Source organism: Rhineura floridana, chromosome 2, assembly GCF_030035675.1.
Source record: "Rhineura floridana isolate rRhiFlo1 chromosome 2, rRhiFlo1.hap2, whole genome shotgun sequence".
Classification (NCBI taxonomy): Eukaryota; Metazoa; Chordata; class Lepidosauria; order Squamata; family Rhineuridae; genus Rhineura; species Rhineura floridana.
This window is the reverse complement of record NC_084481.1, coordinates 171,899,112-171,914,018: the sequence shown is the minus strand read 5'-3', so window position 1 is coordinate 171,914,018 and position 14,907 is coordinate 171,899,112. Positions and strand designations below refer to the sequence as shown.

The window sequence follows — 14,907 nt, the reverse complement described above, 5'->3', positions numbered from 1 at the left end:
TAAAGACCCATCTGTTCACCCATGCTTTTTTAAGAGTTTAACGCTAAATGGTAACAGACCGCCTGCTCTTTAGTTGCTCCAATTGTTTTAATGAATTTATATTTTATCATGTTTTTACATGATTGATGGTATTTTTATTGTGTATTTGTACCCAGATTTGGGAGGAAGCATAAATAAATAAATACGTAACGAAATACTACAGTATATAGAGAGGCTTTTTAGTAAGACAAACATATGTGCCATAAACATCACGGCTGGAGAAAAAAGTGCTCCACAGTCTGGGTCCGTTTATAATAGATTATGTGCTCATTATTCTTGCTAATTTTTGATAAGATACTGTCCCTATGTGTGCCACATGTTTTAATGCTGAGGGTGAAAAAAGTAATTCATCAGCAGCCATGGCAGGTGCCTGCTAATGATCTTTCCTGCAGGGTTATCTTTATGTAGGTTTGAGGCAGCCAACTAGCATGGTATATTCCTGACCCCAGATGCCTTTTTCTACCGGAGGGACTTTGAAGCTTAGCTGAATTCCTCAGCTACATGAGTCTATAAGATAAATCTTGCTGCATGTGATGAGAATGCACGTTTGTAGCTATTTTATGCACAAACCCTGTTGTGACTCCAAGCTTTCAAGCTCAAGGTTTAGGAATTGTTTTCAGTGTCAGTACTGTAACAAAGATAGGCAATCAGCAAAAGTTAACATACGTTACTTTTTCATGGCTTAGAACAGTGTTTCCCAAACTTTCAACATGCGCGTACCCCTTTTGAGACATTGATTTTACCGGCGTACCCAACTTTCACAAAAATAATTGGGAGAGGGTAAGGTATTATAACACATTCCTAATTCCTATAATTTTATATGAAATGTTTGTAAAAAAATAAATACAAAGTAATAAACATTTTAATAATAGAACTATTTATATAACAAAAATATATAATCAAAAATATAGAAATAATTCATATACTAATAATTAAAATAACTATTATTCAAACAAAAAAAACATTCTGGAAATAAAGACCCGGAGGGGACCCCCCAAAACCAGAAACTCCAGCCAAAAATCATGCAGCATGTAGCGGGTTTACAGAGGCAGTGCTTGCCTGGGTTGGAGGTTTGAATCTCCCGCTCTTTGGCTGCAGAGCGGTTTTTCCCCCATCCTGCCTGGGAAGCCACTCAGGCACACAGCCCAAGAGCAGGCAGGGGATTCAAACCTCCTGCCTAAAATTCACAGCTGATGAGCAGGCAGGCCAGGCAGGATGGGGGGAAAAACCGCTCTGCAGCCGAAGAGCGGGAGATTCCCCAAGAGGGAAGTGGCTGGCGAGATGGCCGCTGCAGGGCTGAAGAAAGAGAAAAAAACCCACTTCCCCGCGTGAACATTTTTGTAGTCGAGCATACACATAAATATCTTTGTGGCGCCATCTGTCTGTTTGTAGAAGCGTTTTTTGGTGGCCAAAGTCGAAAGAGACTACGCGTTGAATAACATCGGGATAAACCACTGTTATTATACTGATCTTCCCTCACATGATTGTGTGAGAAACTGGAGAAATCACAAGAACTGTATTTTCTCTTAAAAGAACACACACACGTTTTTTGCCGCTAAAACCCAATGATAAAGTACAAAAAAACACATTCAGCCACGTACCCCTTGAAACCCTTTCGCATACCACCAGGGGTACGCGTACCACACTTTGGGAAACACTGGCTTAGAACATTAATATGGCAGAGTTAGAAATGTTCTAAAAACAGATCCAGTTAAAAATCCAGCCCTCCAAATGCTGTGTCATTCGAGTGATGTCTTATCAAAGCCGTATTGATCGGTAATCTACAATAATGAGATATATTCTTCATGCAAGAAAAATGGATGGGAGGCTCGCTGCTTTTACATTTCACAACTTTGGCTCAAAGAAATAATAATTAACTCGTAACTACTCATTCTTTATTCCAGTTCTTCACATCCTTAAGCTACTGAGATGTATTAAACATGCAGTGTTATGTTGCAAATGTGGCTTTTAATCTCCTCTTCAGTAAGTCGCTCCTTCCTTGCTGAAAGAAATCTATTGTTAGCATTCAGTAATCTCTTGAAACAACATATGGTTTCCTACATATCAGAATTGGCAGCATCTGGATGTTTATATATTATTGACAGAAAAGTTAATGGTGTGTGTGCACATGCAAGAGCCTGCACACACACACACACACAAAGTGTTGCAATATTGCTGGCAGAGCAATCTTGGACCCACACCATTATATTAGCATCAGCCCAATTTGCTCTGTTCATCTTTCAGTCACTGGCTAAGATTCATAGTGTTCCTGGCTCTCCAATTTCCACCTATTCCCTCTTCCTCAGTTACAACAGCACTATTCTGGGCACGTTTAGCCTTGAGAAGAGAAGACTGAGGACAGATATGATAGCACTTTTCCAGTATTTGAAAGGCTGCCACATGGAGGAAGGGCGGGATTCTTCTCGATTGTCCCAGAGTTCAGGAAGCCAGATTTCGACTGAACATCAGGAAAAACTTCCTCACTGATAGAGCAGTACGACCACGGAACCAGTTACCCAGGGAGGTGGTGGGCTCTCCAACATTGGAGGCATTCAAGAGGCAGCTGGACAACCACCTGTCAGGTATGCTTTAATTCCAACTCTACGATTCTGTAATTCTGTTCATTATGAAAAGTGGCTTCATTAAACTTACAAGAGCAAACAGAAATATCATATAACAATGGATACCAAAAACTATCCAGAATACTTCAGGATACTGATGCCTGGATCCTGAAAACAGTGAGGATGGTTTCAGATGGCTAGCTTTGTTTTTTGTAGTCACCAAGGATGTGGTGGGATCTCTGTGGAACTACATTGTCTGAGACACAGGCTGCAATCCAATACACACTTACCTGGGAGTAAGTCCCATTGAACCTAATGGAGGTTACTTCCCAGTAGACATGTACTGGATTGCAGCCTTAGTCCTGTAACATCTGAAAGAGTTCACGTGTATTTGACAAATCCTTCCATCCCTAGTCACATTTCAGTTCTTCCAGGTTCTCATTTTTCCAATCTTAAATTCAGAAGCTAAAATTAAAAACAGAAGGGAATAAAAAAAAGAGGAAGACCAAACAAGAGATGGATTGATTCCATAAAGGAAGCCACAGACCAGAACTTACAAGCTCTGAACAGGGTGGTTCATGACAGATGTTCTTGGAGGTCGCTGATTCATAGGGTCGCCATAAGTTGTAATCAACTTAAAAGGCACATAAGAACAACAAACACACATATTTTCATGCAATTTTGACTAACGTTCACATTTTTGAAAGCAATGCTTCCTAATATAATGCATTTTATGTTATTTTCACTAAAGCTATTCATTTCTATGCATACTTCCCCCTTATATATGCATTAATTTGATAAACATTGGTTAGAGATCTGCATCACAAAATTGAGGTAAGTGTGAATTTTGAAGGATGGCTGTGTTTCAGTTCATATTGTTTTGGAAAGTGCAAATTGGATAATTTGGCTTTAATGAGCACTGAATCTAATTTCTCCCCCATCTTTAATTGTGACAGAATATGCCATGGGCTACAGCCCAATCTACCAGATGCAACAGTGCCCTCGTCAGAATCTAGATTTATTTACCAAATTTGTATACATTTTCAAGAAAAAATTCTTCTCAAAGCAATTCACAAGCGTTATATCAAATATACAATAAAACACTATTTCAAACCAAAAAACACCAAGTATCTAAACAGTATTTCAAAACATTAGTAAAAGCCAAGAGAACCAGTACTAATACATCCTAATTGCACTGGCTGCCCATTAGCTACCGGGCCTTCTGGTTTTGTTGTACAAAGCCCTATGCAGCTTGGGACCAGGATACCTTAAGACAGCCTTTCCCAACCAATGTGCCTCCAGATGTTGTTGGACCACAACTCCCATCAGCCTCAGCCAGCATTGCCAATGACCAGGAAAGATGGGAATTGTGGTCCAACATCTGGAGGCACACTGGTTGGGAAAGGCTGCCTTAAGATCATCTTACCCCTTATATACCTATCCAGTTGATCGCTGTGCTCTGCAAGTGAGGGCCTCCTGCAGATACCATTTTATCAGGAAGTCCGTTCCACACATCATAGGAAGCAGACCTTTAGTGTTGTGGCACCAATGGAATTCCCTCCTCTTAAATGTTAGACAGGAGCCATCTCTTGTTATCTTTTCGGTGCCTACTGAAGACCTTCCTTTTTCAACAAGCCTTTTAAGTAGAGACCTTATCCCAGTCTGCATCTGTGCTGGAATTGCTTTTAAGACATTTTTAAAGTTTTTTTTAATGATGTTTTTAAGATGTTTTGTTTTAATATGATTTTAAAGATGTTTTATTTTAATGTTTTAAAGTGCTTTTAGTGTTTTTGTGTGCTGCACAACAATAATAATAATAAATCTATAAATTTAGAACTACATTTCAAGAAAGGGCAAATCTGAGAAGGTAGTGAAGAGTGAGGAGCTAGCCTCTTAGCCCTAATCCTCTGGACTCCTTCAGAAGGGAGGTAAATAATAGCCTTTGGGTATGTCTGCTACAAATACATCTCCTGTCTTTAAATATATGTCAACATATTTTTAAAATGTAAGTGTACTGCCTTCAAGTCGATTCCGACTTATGGCGACCCTATGAATAGGGTTTTCATGAGGCTGAGAGGCAGTGACTGGACCAAGGTCACCCAGTGCACTTCATGGCTGTGTGGGGATTCGAATCCTGGTCTCCCAGGTCGTAGTCCAACACCTTAACCACTACACCACATATTTTATTAGAGTAAAATATGAATTTGGCTTCACTGTATGCTGCTGTGATTCTGAATTTCAGTTAAATCAACACAGTAAGCCAAGAAGGCTTAGATGCAGTTTTGGCAGTTTTTAATTACAAAAAGCCAATACGCTTATCTAGTCTGCACATGCTTGCTTTTTATTTCCTCAGAGTTAAGGTATAAAGTGGCGTCAGTGTCCACTATCTCAGTGTTTACATTCTGGCATAATCAACTTAAAGATGTTAAGAAAATCCAGGATTAAAATTAATACTTTTTGTAGCTTTTAAAAAGTGTTAATTGATGCCTTGCTCAGCAAGGCATTTTGAATAGTGCTAATAATGTCTACACCATGCTCACACAAACTGGAACTTAAGTTTAACAAATGCACATTAGATCCTCAGGTTTGTTGCATTCCTGTACTGGACATACATGGAGAAACTGGTGAGGGAACAGCAGCATGGACTTTTCTTTACAGGGGAGGAATATTCTAATACCAAATTATTTGCACAAACACTACAGGAGTAGGGTCCTCTCTTCCCTCTTGTCACCCCAGACTGTCCTTACTATTTACATGGTGCTTTTTAGAATGTTCTGAAGAAACCCTGGAGAGTTGTTGCCAGTTGGTGTAGGCAACCATGAGATAGATGGACTAAAGCAGCTTCCTATGTTCAAAGTGCAATGAATGAACTAAGCAAACAAGAAAAAATGCTGCATAAAAGATGTATCTCTATAGTACAATCCTATTAATGTTTACTTAGAAGTAAATCCCACTGTGTTCGATGGGGCTTACTCCCAGATAAGCTCACATAGGGTTGCAGCCTTAGAAACAATTTTGTAGAAAACAGCAATTGCTTGAATATTCACGTATATGTTGGAGACAAAGAAAAATGAGACTGAACACTGGTATCATTGTTTTTCCCTTTCTTAAATTTATGCCAGATGTACAAATAATCACTGTCAGCACCTCTATCATCAACCAAATAATTAAATTCAAAGTGTCAGCTATTTCAAATCTCCTCAAGTGCACAGACGCATAATGTATACAATCCCTCAATGTGAACAGTTTAGTGCCATCTTGCCAACTTAGAAGATTGGCTCCCCATTTCTATGCCATACACCTAAAGAGAAGGGTTCATTACATGGCACTAGTGTGAGCTTTTGTATGGATTTACAGCCAGCCTTTAATCTGAGATAAGGTTAACTAACACACTGCACAGTATTTTTTTCAATGCTAGGATTTAACCTTGGGATTTTGGAAGAATTAAGAAGAGAGTACCTCTGAGCTTGTGCAAAGTACATTAACCTCACCATGGGTATATGTTTGTTAGGTTGCAACCAGAAATCGATGACATTCTTTTAAGTCCCTAGATGAAACAGGAGACACAGAAGCCACAGCTTTCCCCCCGTGTTCTTCTCAGTCATTTCAACCCTTGGTTCTCCTTCCACCTGCTGTGTGTAACATCCCTGAAGTCTTTGCTGTAGGAGAGTGCTGGGTAACCTGCAGCTCTTCAGCTGTCATTGGTCTGCTTTTTCCAGCAGCCCGATCTAGCATGGCCAATGGTCAGGGATGGTGGAGACTGTAGCACAGCGACATCTGGAAGACCGCATATTCCCCACTCCTTCTATAGGAGATGGGGGAAGGGCACAGACAAAAGAGAGGATGGGGTGGGGGGCATGGCTATTAAGCATCCCACATAATCTTGGGATTCACAGCACAATCCTTAACATGTCTATTCAGAAGTAAGTCCCAATGATTTCAATACGACTGCAGGATCAGCTAAAAATGTGGCCTTCTGGTTACAGCATGACCTAATAATAATATTTCTGAGGGCTACTGTCATGCCATGAGTGCACGGCTTGGTGCTAGTGCAAAGTAAGAAACTAAACTAGTGGACCTGCCCCAGAGGAATCCATGATATTTAAGGGGATGCTGCAACTACAATCCATAAACAATGCAGACAGCAAGGACATAATACTGAGGGCTGCAGGTTGTAACCTAAGCTCTTCACTACTTAGTAAGTAATTCAGGAACCAATTGATGATGTTAAGATTGAGTCCAACTAATAAAGGGTAGTGAGGCTGAACCCAGCTTTTGAGCTATGAGCAGCAGTGGAGAGGTGAAGAATGATGTGTCCTTTCTTACCTACTCTGACCCCTGCTATGAGGGTCGGAGAGGACAAGTGCACAGCTCTAGATCCCAATATCCTTCTTGCTGACCCAATTTGCCTGTCTCTTAGCCAGTTTACTGTGCAGCTGATTATAGCATCTTTTGCTCAGCATAATCCCAAACGTTCCGACTACAGTTCCCACAGACACAAAGTGCCAGTCTGACAAACCATGAAAGCATTCTTGTCTTGTACAGCTCTGTTCCGTAAAGGCACACAGGAATGCAGCTTCTGTAGCACAGCATTGAAATAACCTATCTGAATATATTAAACGTTACAAAGGAATGTTCAGGTCAGAACTATAGTGGAAGGAATCTTACTATAGAATGCTTTGGTTGGCTCATAGCTTTTTTCTGAAGAAGGCATCTTGTCCTCCCTGGTTTTCAGAGCAGCTCAGCAATGAAAGCCACAATGAGACACCTGGGATTACTTAAGGTAAGGCTCCCAGGGAGGCTGAATCTCCACTTTATTCATTTGTAGTACAATCCGATGAGTATCTATTTCAGAAGCAAACCCCACAGAGTGCAGCTGCAACCCTATATACACTTACTTGGGAATAAACCCCATTAATCTCAGCACGGTTTACTTTTGAGTAGATATTCACAGGACTGCACTGTTAGACATTTGGCATTAAGTGGGTTCCTAGAGAGAAATGGATGAGTAAACTCATAAGGGAGTTAAAGGTGAATATAAATACAATTTTCCATATAAGATATTTCTTTGTTATAAGATTAGGTGGGTCACATTTTTTCATACCCCATGTCAGATAGAGAAAAATTTCCCTGGAAAGGCTGCACCTTTTTTCCTCTTTTTAATTTACAACGAGCACAAGCATCCTAAACTTATATGTATAAAACCTTGAGTACATAGATGGCATTGCTTTTTTTTTAAGGGAGGAAGGGCTTAAAGAGGCTCCAGGGGAAATATACAATGTGCAGTTTCACCCAGTCTGACATTGCAATGATGGGGGACCTTTGACTTTAGCCTGTTGATTTTCTGCCTGTTGTATAACTATTAAAGGAATGAGAACATCTAAAAAACGGGGGGGGAGGATGTGAACTCAATTAACTTAACACACTTGCTCTGTGAAATGCCAAGAGTCAACAAGTAAGAATCAATTGTTGCATTTTCATTTAATCATTAGTAGAACATATGGACAGTTTATTTCTGAAATGATGAGATAATAATCTGCCAAAAGAAGATTATTATTACCATTATTTTCTTAAAATTTACTTAGAGTCAAAGGTTGGAGCCATTTCATATACCTCATGGCAAAAAAAAAAAGGTTTGCATTCATTATGTAAAAGATGTTTATCCCATTCTATTAAGCAAAAACCTCTCAGCTTGCATGTAACTTAAAAACAGCAATTTACAGAAAAAATTACCAGGATAAAACCAGATCAGAAAATGGGCCAACTTTAAAACAACACATAAAAACACAGCTAAATGGCAAATGAACAAAAAATTAGTCAGATGTTGGAAAGATATACAGTGCCTGGGGAAAGAAGTCTGAAGTTGGGGCACCACAGTTGAAAAGTCCCTCTCTAACCCCTGAAGAGAAAGACTCAAAGAAAGGCCTCCAAAACATAATAGCCAGACAAGCTTATGTTGAAGGAGATAACCTTTAATGTAGCGTGGTCCCAAGCTGTTAATAAAACCAGCACTTTGAACTGGGCTCAGAAATGAACTGGGAGCCGATGAAGTTGTCTTTAAACTGTTAAGATGAGTTCCATACCTCAATCAGTAATTTAGCTGCCATATCTTGTACAAATAGTTTCTGAACCACCAAGAGCAACCCACAGATAACACATTGCAGTTGGATGTTAAAGAGCATGAATGACTGTAGCCAAACCCTGTCCAGGAGAGGGCATGGCTGCCATACCTCCACAGCTTCACCTGAATTTGATTATTGTTACATCCATTCCTGGGCAAGGTCCTTGAACAAGTGGTGGCAAGCCAGCTCCAGACACTCTTGGATGAGACCAATTATCTGGATCCATTTCAGTCGGGTTTCAGGCCTGGGTTTGGCACAGAAACAGCCTTGGTCGCCCTGTACGATGACCTCTGTCGGGAGAGAGACAGAGGGAGTGTGACTCTGTTGATTCTCCTTGATCTCTCAGCGGCTTTCGATAACATCGACCATGGTATCCTTCTAGGAAGACTGGCTGAGTTGGGAGTGGGAGGTACTGCATGGCAGTGGTTCCACTCCTACTTGGCGAGTCGGCTCCAGAAGGTGGTGCTTGGAGAGCATTGCTTGGCACCCTGGACACTCCAGTATGGGGTTCCACAGGGGTCAGTTCTGTCCCCCATGCTGTTCAACATCTACATGAAACCGTTGGGTGCGGTCATCCGGAGCTTTGGAGTGCGCTGCCATCAGTATGCTGATGACACGCAGCTCTATTTCTCCTTTTTATCTTCTTCAGGTGAGGCTGTCAATGTGCTGAACCAGTGTCTGGCTGCGACAATGGACTGGATGAGGGCTAATAAACTGAGGCTCAATCCAAACAAGACTGAGATGCTGCTAGTGGGTGGTTCTTCTGACCAGATGGTGGATGTCCAACCTGTTCTGGATGGGGTTGCACTCCCCCTGAAGGAGCAGGTTTGTAGCTTGGGGGTTCTCCTAGAACCATCTCTGTCACTTGAGGCTCAGGTAGCCTCGGTGGCACGGAGTGCCTTCTACCAACTTCGGTCAGTGGCCCAGCTACGCCCCTATCTGGACAGGGATAACCTGGCTTCAGTTGTCCATGCTCTGGTAACCTCCAAATTAGATTACTGCAATGCATTCTACACGGGGCTGCCTTTGAAGATGGTTCGGAAACTGCAGCTTGTGCAAAATGCAGCGGCCAGATTGGTAACAGGGACCAGACGGTTTGAACATATAAAACCGATTCTGGCCCGCTTGCATTGGCTGCCTGCATGTTTCCGAGCTCGATTCAAAGTGCTGGTTTTAACCTATAAACCCTTACACGGCTTGGGACCACAATACCTGATGGAACGCCTCTCCCGACACGAACCCACCCGTACACTATGCTCCACATCAAAGGCCCTCCTCTGGGTGCCTCCTCAGAGGGAAGCTGGGAATCTGGTAACAAGCAAGAGGGCATTATCAGTGGTGGCCCCCAAATTATGGAATGATCTCCCTGACGAGGTGCACCTGGCGCCAACACTGTTATCTTTTCGGCACCAGGTCAAGACTTTCCTCTTCTCCCAGGCATTTTAGCATGTGTTTTTAAATTAGTTTTTTTTTAAGTGTTTTTAAATTTGTATGTTTGTTTTTAATGTTTTTAATTGTTGTAAACTGCCCAGAGAGCTTCGGCTATGGGGGGGGTACACAAATGCAGCAGCAGCAGCAGCAACAACAACAACGTAATGTCTGAAACAATCCTTTGTTAAGCACTGCAAAGCATACAGACATGAAATGGTCCCTGCTCAAAATCCTTAGGGCTAGTTTAGATTAGATGCAGGCTGTGCGAACAGCCCATGCTGAATTCCACATGGCCCAGAGTTTAAAGAATACTAACTCATGTGCTGACTTCTTCATATGCAGCGTCCATACACACAGCAGCTTGGCTTTTCTCTAAGCGACAGATCACTGGTATTCAACCACTGCATATGAAGGAACCAGCACATGGTTTAAATGAGCTGCTGACCATATGGAACTCTGTACAGGTAAGTACATTTGTGTGCTCTATATCCCATATGACTTGGTTAATAAGAGATGATAAAAGCACTGTTGGCATCAGATGGGCGGGGGGCTGCTGAGTAAGATATCCTCAAGTCCTCACCCATCCATCACTATTGCTGCTGCCCATTTACCTGGCCTGTCGCTTTGGGTTCAATCTGCACCACTCCCTAGACCAAGAGGGCAAAGCAAATAGAGGCTGTTGCTTATCCTTGTCGCTGCTCACACACTTGCAGAGAGCAGGTGAAGAGGTAGTGACAGGAAAGAGCAGGAGTAGCAAGGTCAAGGGGCTCTAAGGGTTGGTAGTGGGCCTGCTGCTGGGGCATAGGCCTCTGAAAGTGGCCAGTGATGCTGTTCTCTGATACTGATCCTGGGCAAAAATGAGAAAGCAGAGAATGCTTTGAGAAAAATAACTATAAAAGAATGCATAACTGACAGAAAAAGAAAAGGAACACACACTTCTGTCCAGCAGTAATAACAAAAGTAATGGGAACTAGCTAGCACAAATTCTAATAAGGCACAATCTAGCATTTTGGCTAAATACAAGCTTTCACAATTGTTCCCCAACTTTATTTTCAAAGTTTTGATCAGTACACATCACTTAGTATCTCTCTCTGTTGTTTTTGTTTTTTGTGGCGATGTAAGAGATGGCTGTAAAACTCTCAAGTTAAAGGTTAAATATTAAGATAAATAGCTGGGGATTTCTATTCTCTTTCTTTCCACTGGAATTCTGAAACATTATACACACCTTGCTGAGCACAGCTGCAATCTGACATTCCCCACAGTAGCTTACCTTCACTCAAGCCCTGGAGGAAACATTCTCACAGAGCTTGTGAAGGAATTCACATTCGTTGTTAACTCTGTCCTTGACCTCCCCTAAACCAAGCTCTTCAGTTCTGCCAACTACACACCCATCCACGTCTACAAAACCTTGAGGGAACTATGACCACATAACAGCCTTCCACAAAATAATTCTTTCAGTTGCAGGCTATGAAACAGCATCATCTTGCAAATTTCAGGACTAGATGATTTTAATGATTGGCAAATAAAATCCAGTCCTCAATTTTTAAAAATATGCACTTTTCTGTATTTATTTTTAGTATAAACACCAAACTTTTAACTATTATGCCACCAGTGAATGTGGGCTGTTTGTCAATCTTCTTTTTGGGTAATAGTGAAAATAACAAGTGCAAGAGGAGTGGAATTTAGTTCCATTCTATTTCCATTAGGTTTCATTTATTCCTTCTGGTTCCTCCTGCTTCTCTGCTCATTAACCTTTGTTTTCACAAAATTCAGCAATATTGTGAGACTTCTGTTCAGATAATTCTGCCAGTTCCTGAAGGTGGATAAATCAGTTGCTCAAGTTCTGCGCATTTCAAAGGGATCAAAGGGGCCTTTTATTATTATTGTTGTTGTTGTTGTTATAATGATAATTACTACTACTACTACTACATTTGTATACTGCCCCATAGACGAAGCTCTCTGGGCGGTTTACAACAATTAAAAACATTAAAAACAAATATACAAATATACAAATTTAAAAACATTTAAAAAAAATTACAAACACATGCTAAAATGCCTGGTCATTTCTGCTCATGCTGACTTATATTTTGCTCATATTCTGCTCATGCTGACTTATATTTCAGCTGAACTGGATAATGCAGCAATTTCCAAATTAAGTGCTAGGGTACACTAGTGCACCCTCTCCTTTCTTTTCTGTTGCTCCAGGGGGCAGGATTAGAACCAACGGGTGGAAAGAGCCGTTGGACAATGGAACAGGCTTTCTTGGGAGCAGTGGGCTCTCCTTCTCTGGAGGTATTTAAGCTGAGGCTGGATGACAGTCTGTCAAGGTTGCTACAGTAGCATCCTGCATTACAGATCACTGCACGAGTAGGGATAGGACTAGATGGCCTGCAAGGGACCCATCCTCTTGGGTGGGGGTGTTGGAGGGCATTGTTAGAACATCAAGGTTCCCCTGAAGTCTGGCACTGACCCTGTGCCCTACTATCTCCCATCTCCGCCATGATTTACTTGCTAGACATCACCCCATTCTCACAAAATTGGTCACTTCCCATGTCCACACTGGTTCTTCTGACAAAGTTGTGATGAAAAGAAAAATAAAATAATCATAGTAAAATTATATAAATTAATGCAAACCAACAAAACTGCCATGAAAAGGGATAGCCCAGCCAAAAAAAACTAACATGGGCTAGCAGGAAAAAAAACACTTCTTGATCCCCAGAGGCCAATGTATTCCTCAGCCCAAGAGGGGCCAGTGAGTGGAATATCCAGTTTCCCTACTCCTTCCAGCTGGTTGTCCAGGTGGGAAACGGGCTTTTATGAGCCTCATTCCCACCTCTTGCTCAAAGCCTTGCAAGACCCTAGGCAAACACAGCCCAAAGTATTACCTGATGTCAGACAGAAAGTGCAGCCTCCCACCTGAGCCCCAGCAGTCTTCCCCCACCCCCCAGGCTTTGCTGCAGCAGTGAGGGACTCTTTTTTACAGGTACACTTTTGTTTTACTGGAAGATAAATCCTATGGCATTCAAAATTTGCAGTTTTATATTACAAATGACACTCTGATACATTCGACAATGTTTTATTTAACTTGCCAAATTGAGACTCCCTGTTGTTTCATACCACTGATGTTACTTTAGTTTTCTTATAATTCTTTGGCCTTTATTTTTATTACTGATATTCTGTTCTTCAAGTCCCAGAACAACGGCCATCTGGAGAAACAATGGAAAAACAATTTTTTAAAATTCTTATAGTGACAGTTATCTGCAAACCATTTATAGTGGCCTTGAACTGGTGTATTTCTATTGACTGGAAACAAACCTAAAGCAAGCGCAAGCATACCATTGTAAAATAATTTGTATTTGCAATTAAGGCAGTTTCTGACATAATTATTTTTCAGCACAGAAATCACTTCTATGAAGGAAAATGCACAAAAGCACTGATAGTCACATAGTAATCTTTTTTGAAGCACATACACAAGCCAGCACAGAACTAAGCACTATAAATTAAACGTGCAGTGGGTTGTAAGAGTTCAATGGGACTTATTTCCAGGTAAAACCATACAGGACTGCTGGTTAAACAGAGCAAAAGTGACCATGCAGTTGACACTAAGGCTGTAATCTTATGACATATACTAAGCAGTGTGTTCTTTCAGTGGGACTTACTTCTAAGTAAACATGCCTTAGTTCTAAATAATCTATATCATCCCGATCCATTTCATTGTGGCTTCATGCCTGTTTATGGGACTTATACAGCTTTGGATGTCAGGAACTAGACTGGAGAAGTGTGTCTCTGTTGCTTTTGCCAGACCTCTTAGTGGCTTTCAATGCCACCAGCCTTGATATTCGTATGGGCTACCTGGCTGGAATGAGTCTGGGTGATGCTGGTTTGCAGTGATCCCAGGCCTTCCTAGAGAGGTCATCCCATAAGGTGGTACTGGGAAGCTCATTAACCTATGGTGTCCCCCAGAGTTCTTTTAATATCCATGCTATTTAACATTTACATCAGGGGTAGCCAACATGGTGCCCTCTAGATGCTGTTGGGACTACGATTCCCATTAGCCTCAGCCAGCATAGCCAATGCTAAGGGATTATGGGAGGGCACCAACAACAACTGAAGGGCACCACATTTGCTAGCCCTGATCTACATAATGACAAAACCTTTGGTGGAGGTTGTCGGGGGTTTTGGACTTCGGTGTCAAAGCACTCTTATGACACCCTTCTCTATCCTTCTTTTCCATCACAATCCAAGGAACATGTTGATGTTCTGAATTGATGTCTGCTCTCACTCTGAAGTGGATGAGATGAACAGGTTGAAGCTTAATCCAGACAAGACACAGGTGCTCTTGATCAGGAGAGAGGCAGGTAAGGGAACTGAATTCAGTTTATTTTAGAAAGAGGTGCACTCTCCTTGAATATTCAAGATGTTGGGTGTATTCCTGAATCCATTTCTAGACCTTGATATCCAGGTTTTGGCAGTGCCCAGGACTGCTTTTGTGCAGCGAGGGCTGATGCACCAACTACGCCCGTTACTAGATTTGGCAGATCTGGTGGCACATGCTTAAGGTGTATCTTGTTTAGATTACTGCAACACGCTGCCTGTGGAGAGGCCTATGAAGACTATTCGGAAACTTCAGCTGTGCCCTGATCCATGGTGAAGTTCACAACCAAGGGAAGATGGTGGCCCAAGCAAGGTGGAGATCAGTAAACCCAGGAACAGACAGAAAAGAAATAGATGGAAAGACAAGGCAAGGACAGGTC

General features: G+C 41.6%; 1 protein-coding gene across 9 annotated transcripts in view; it reads right to left on the bottom strand.

Moving 5' to 3' along the window:
- The window catches only part of FSIP1 (fibrous sheath interacting protein 1), a 156,073-nt gene that overhangs the window by 25,520 nt on the left and 115,646 nt on the right, over positions 1–14,907 (bottom strand). The window contains exon 15 of one of the 9 annotated variants that reach the window (XM_061611476.1): positions 13,214–13,359. The exons of the other annotated variants lie outside the window; for them this stretch is intronic. The gene's annotated coding sequence lies outside the window, so the exon portion shown is untranslated. Of the gene's footprint in view, positions 1–13,213; positions 13,360–14,907 lie in introns of those variants that run through there. 9 annotated transcript variants of the gene reach the window in all.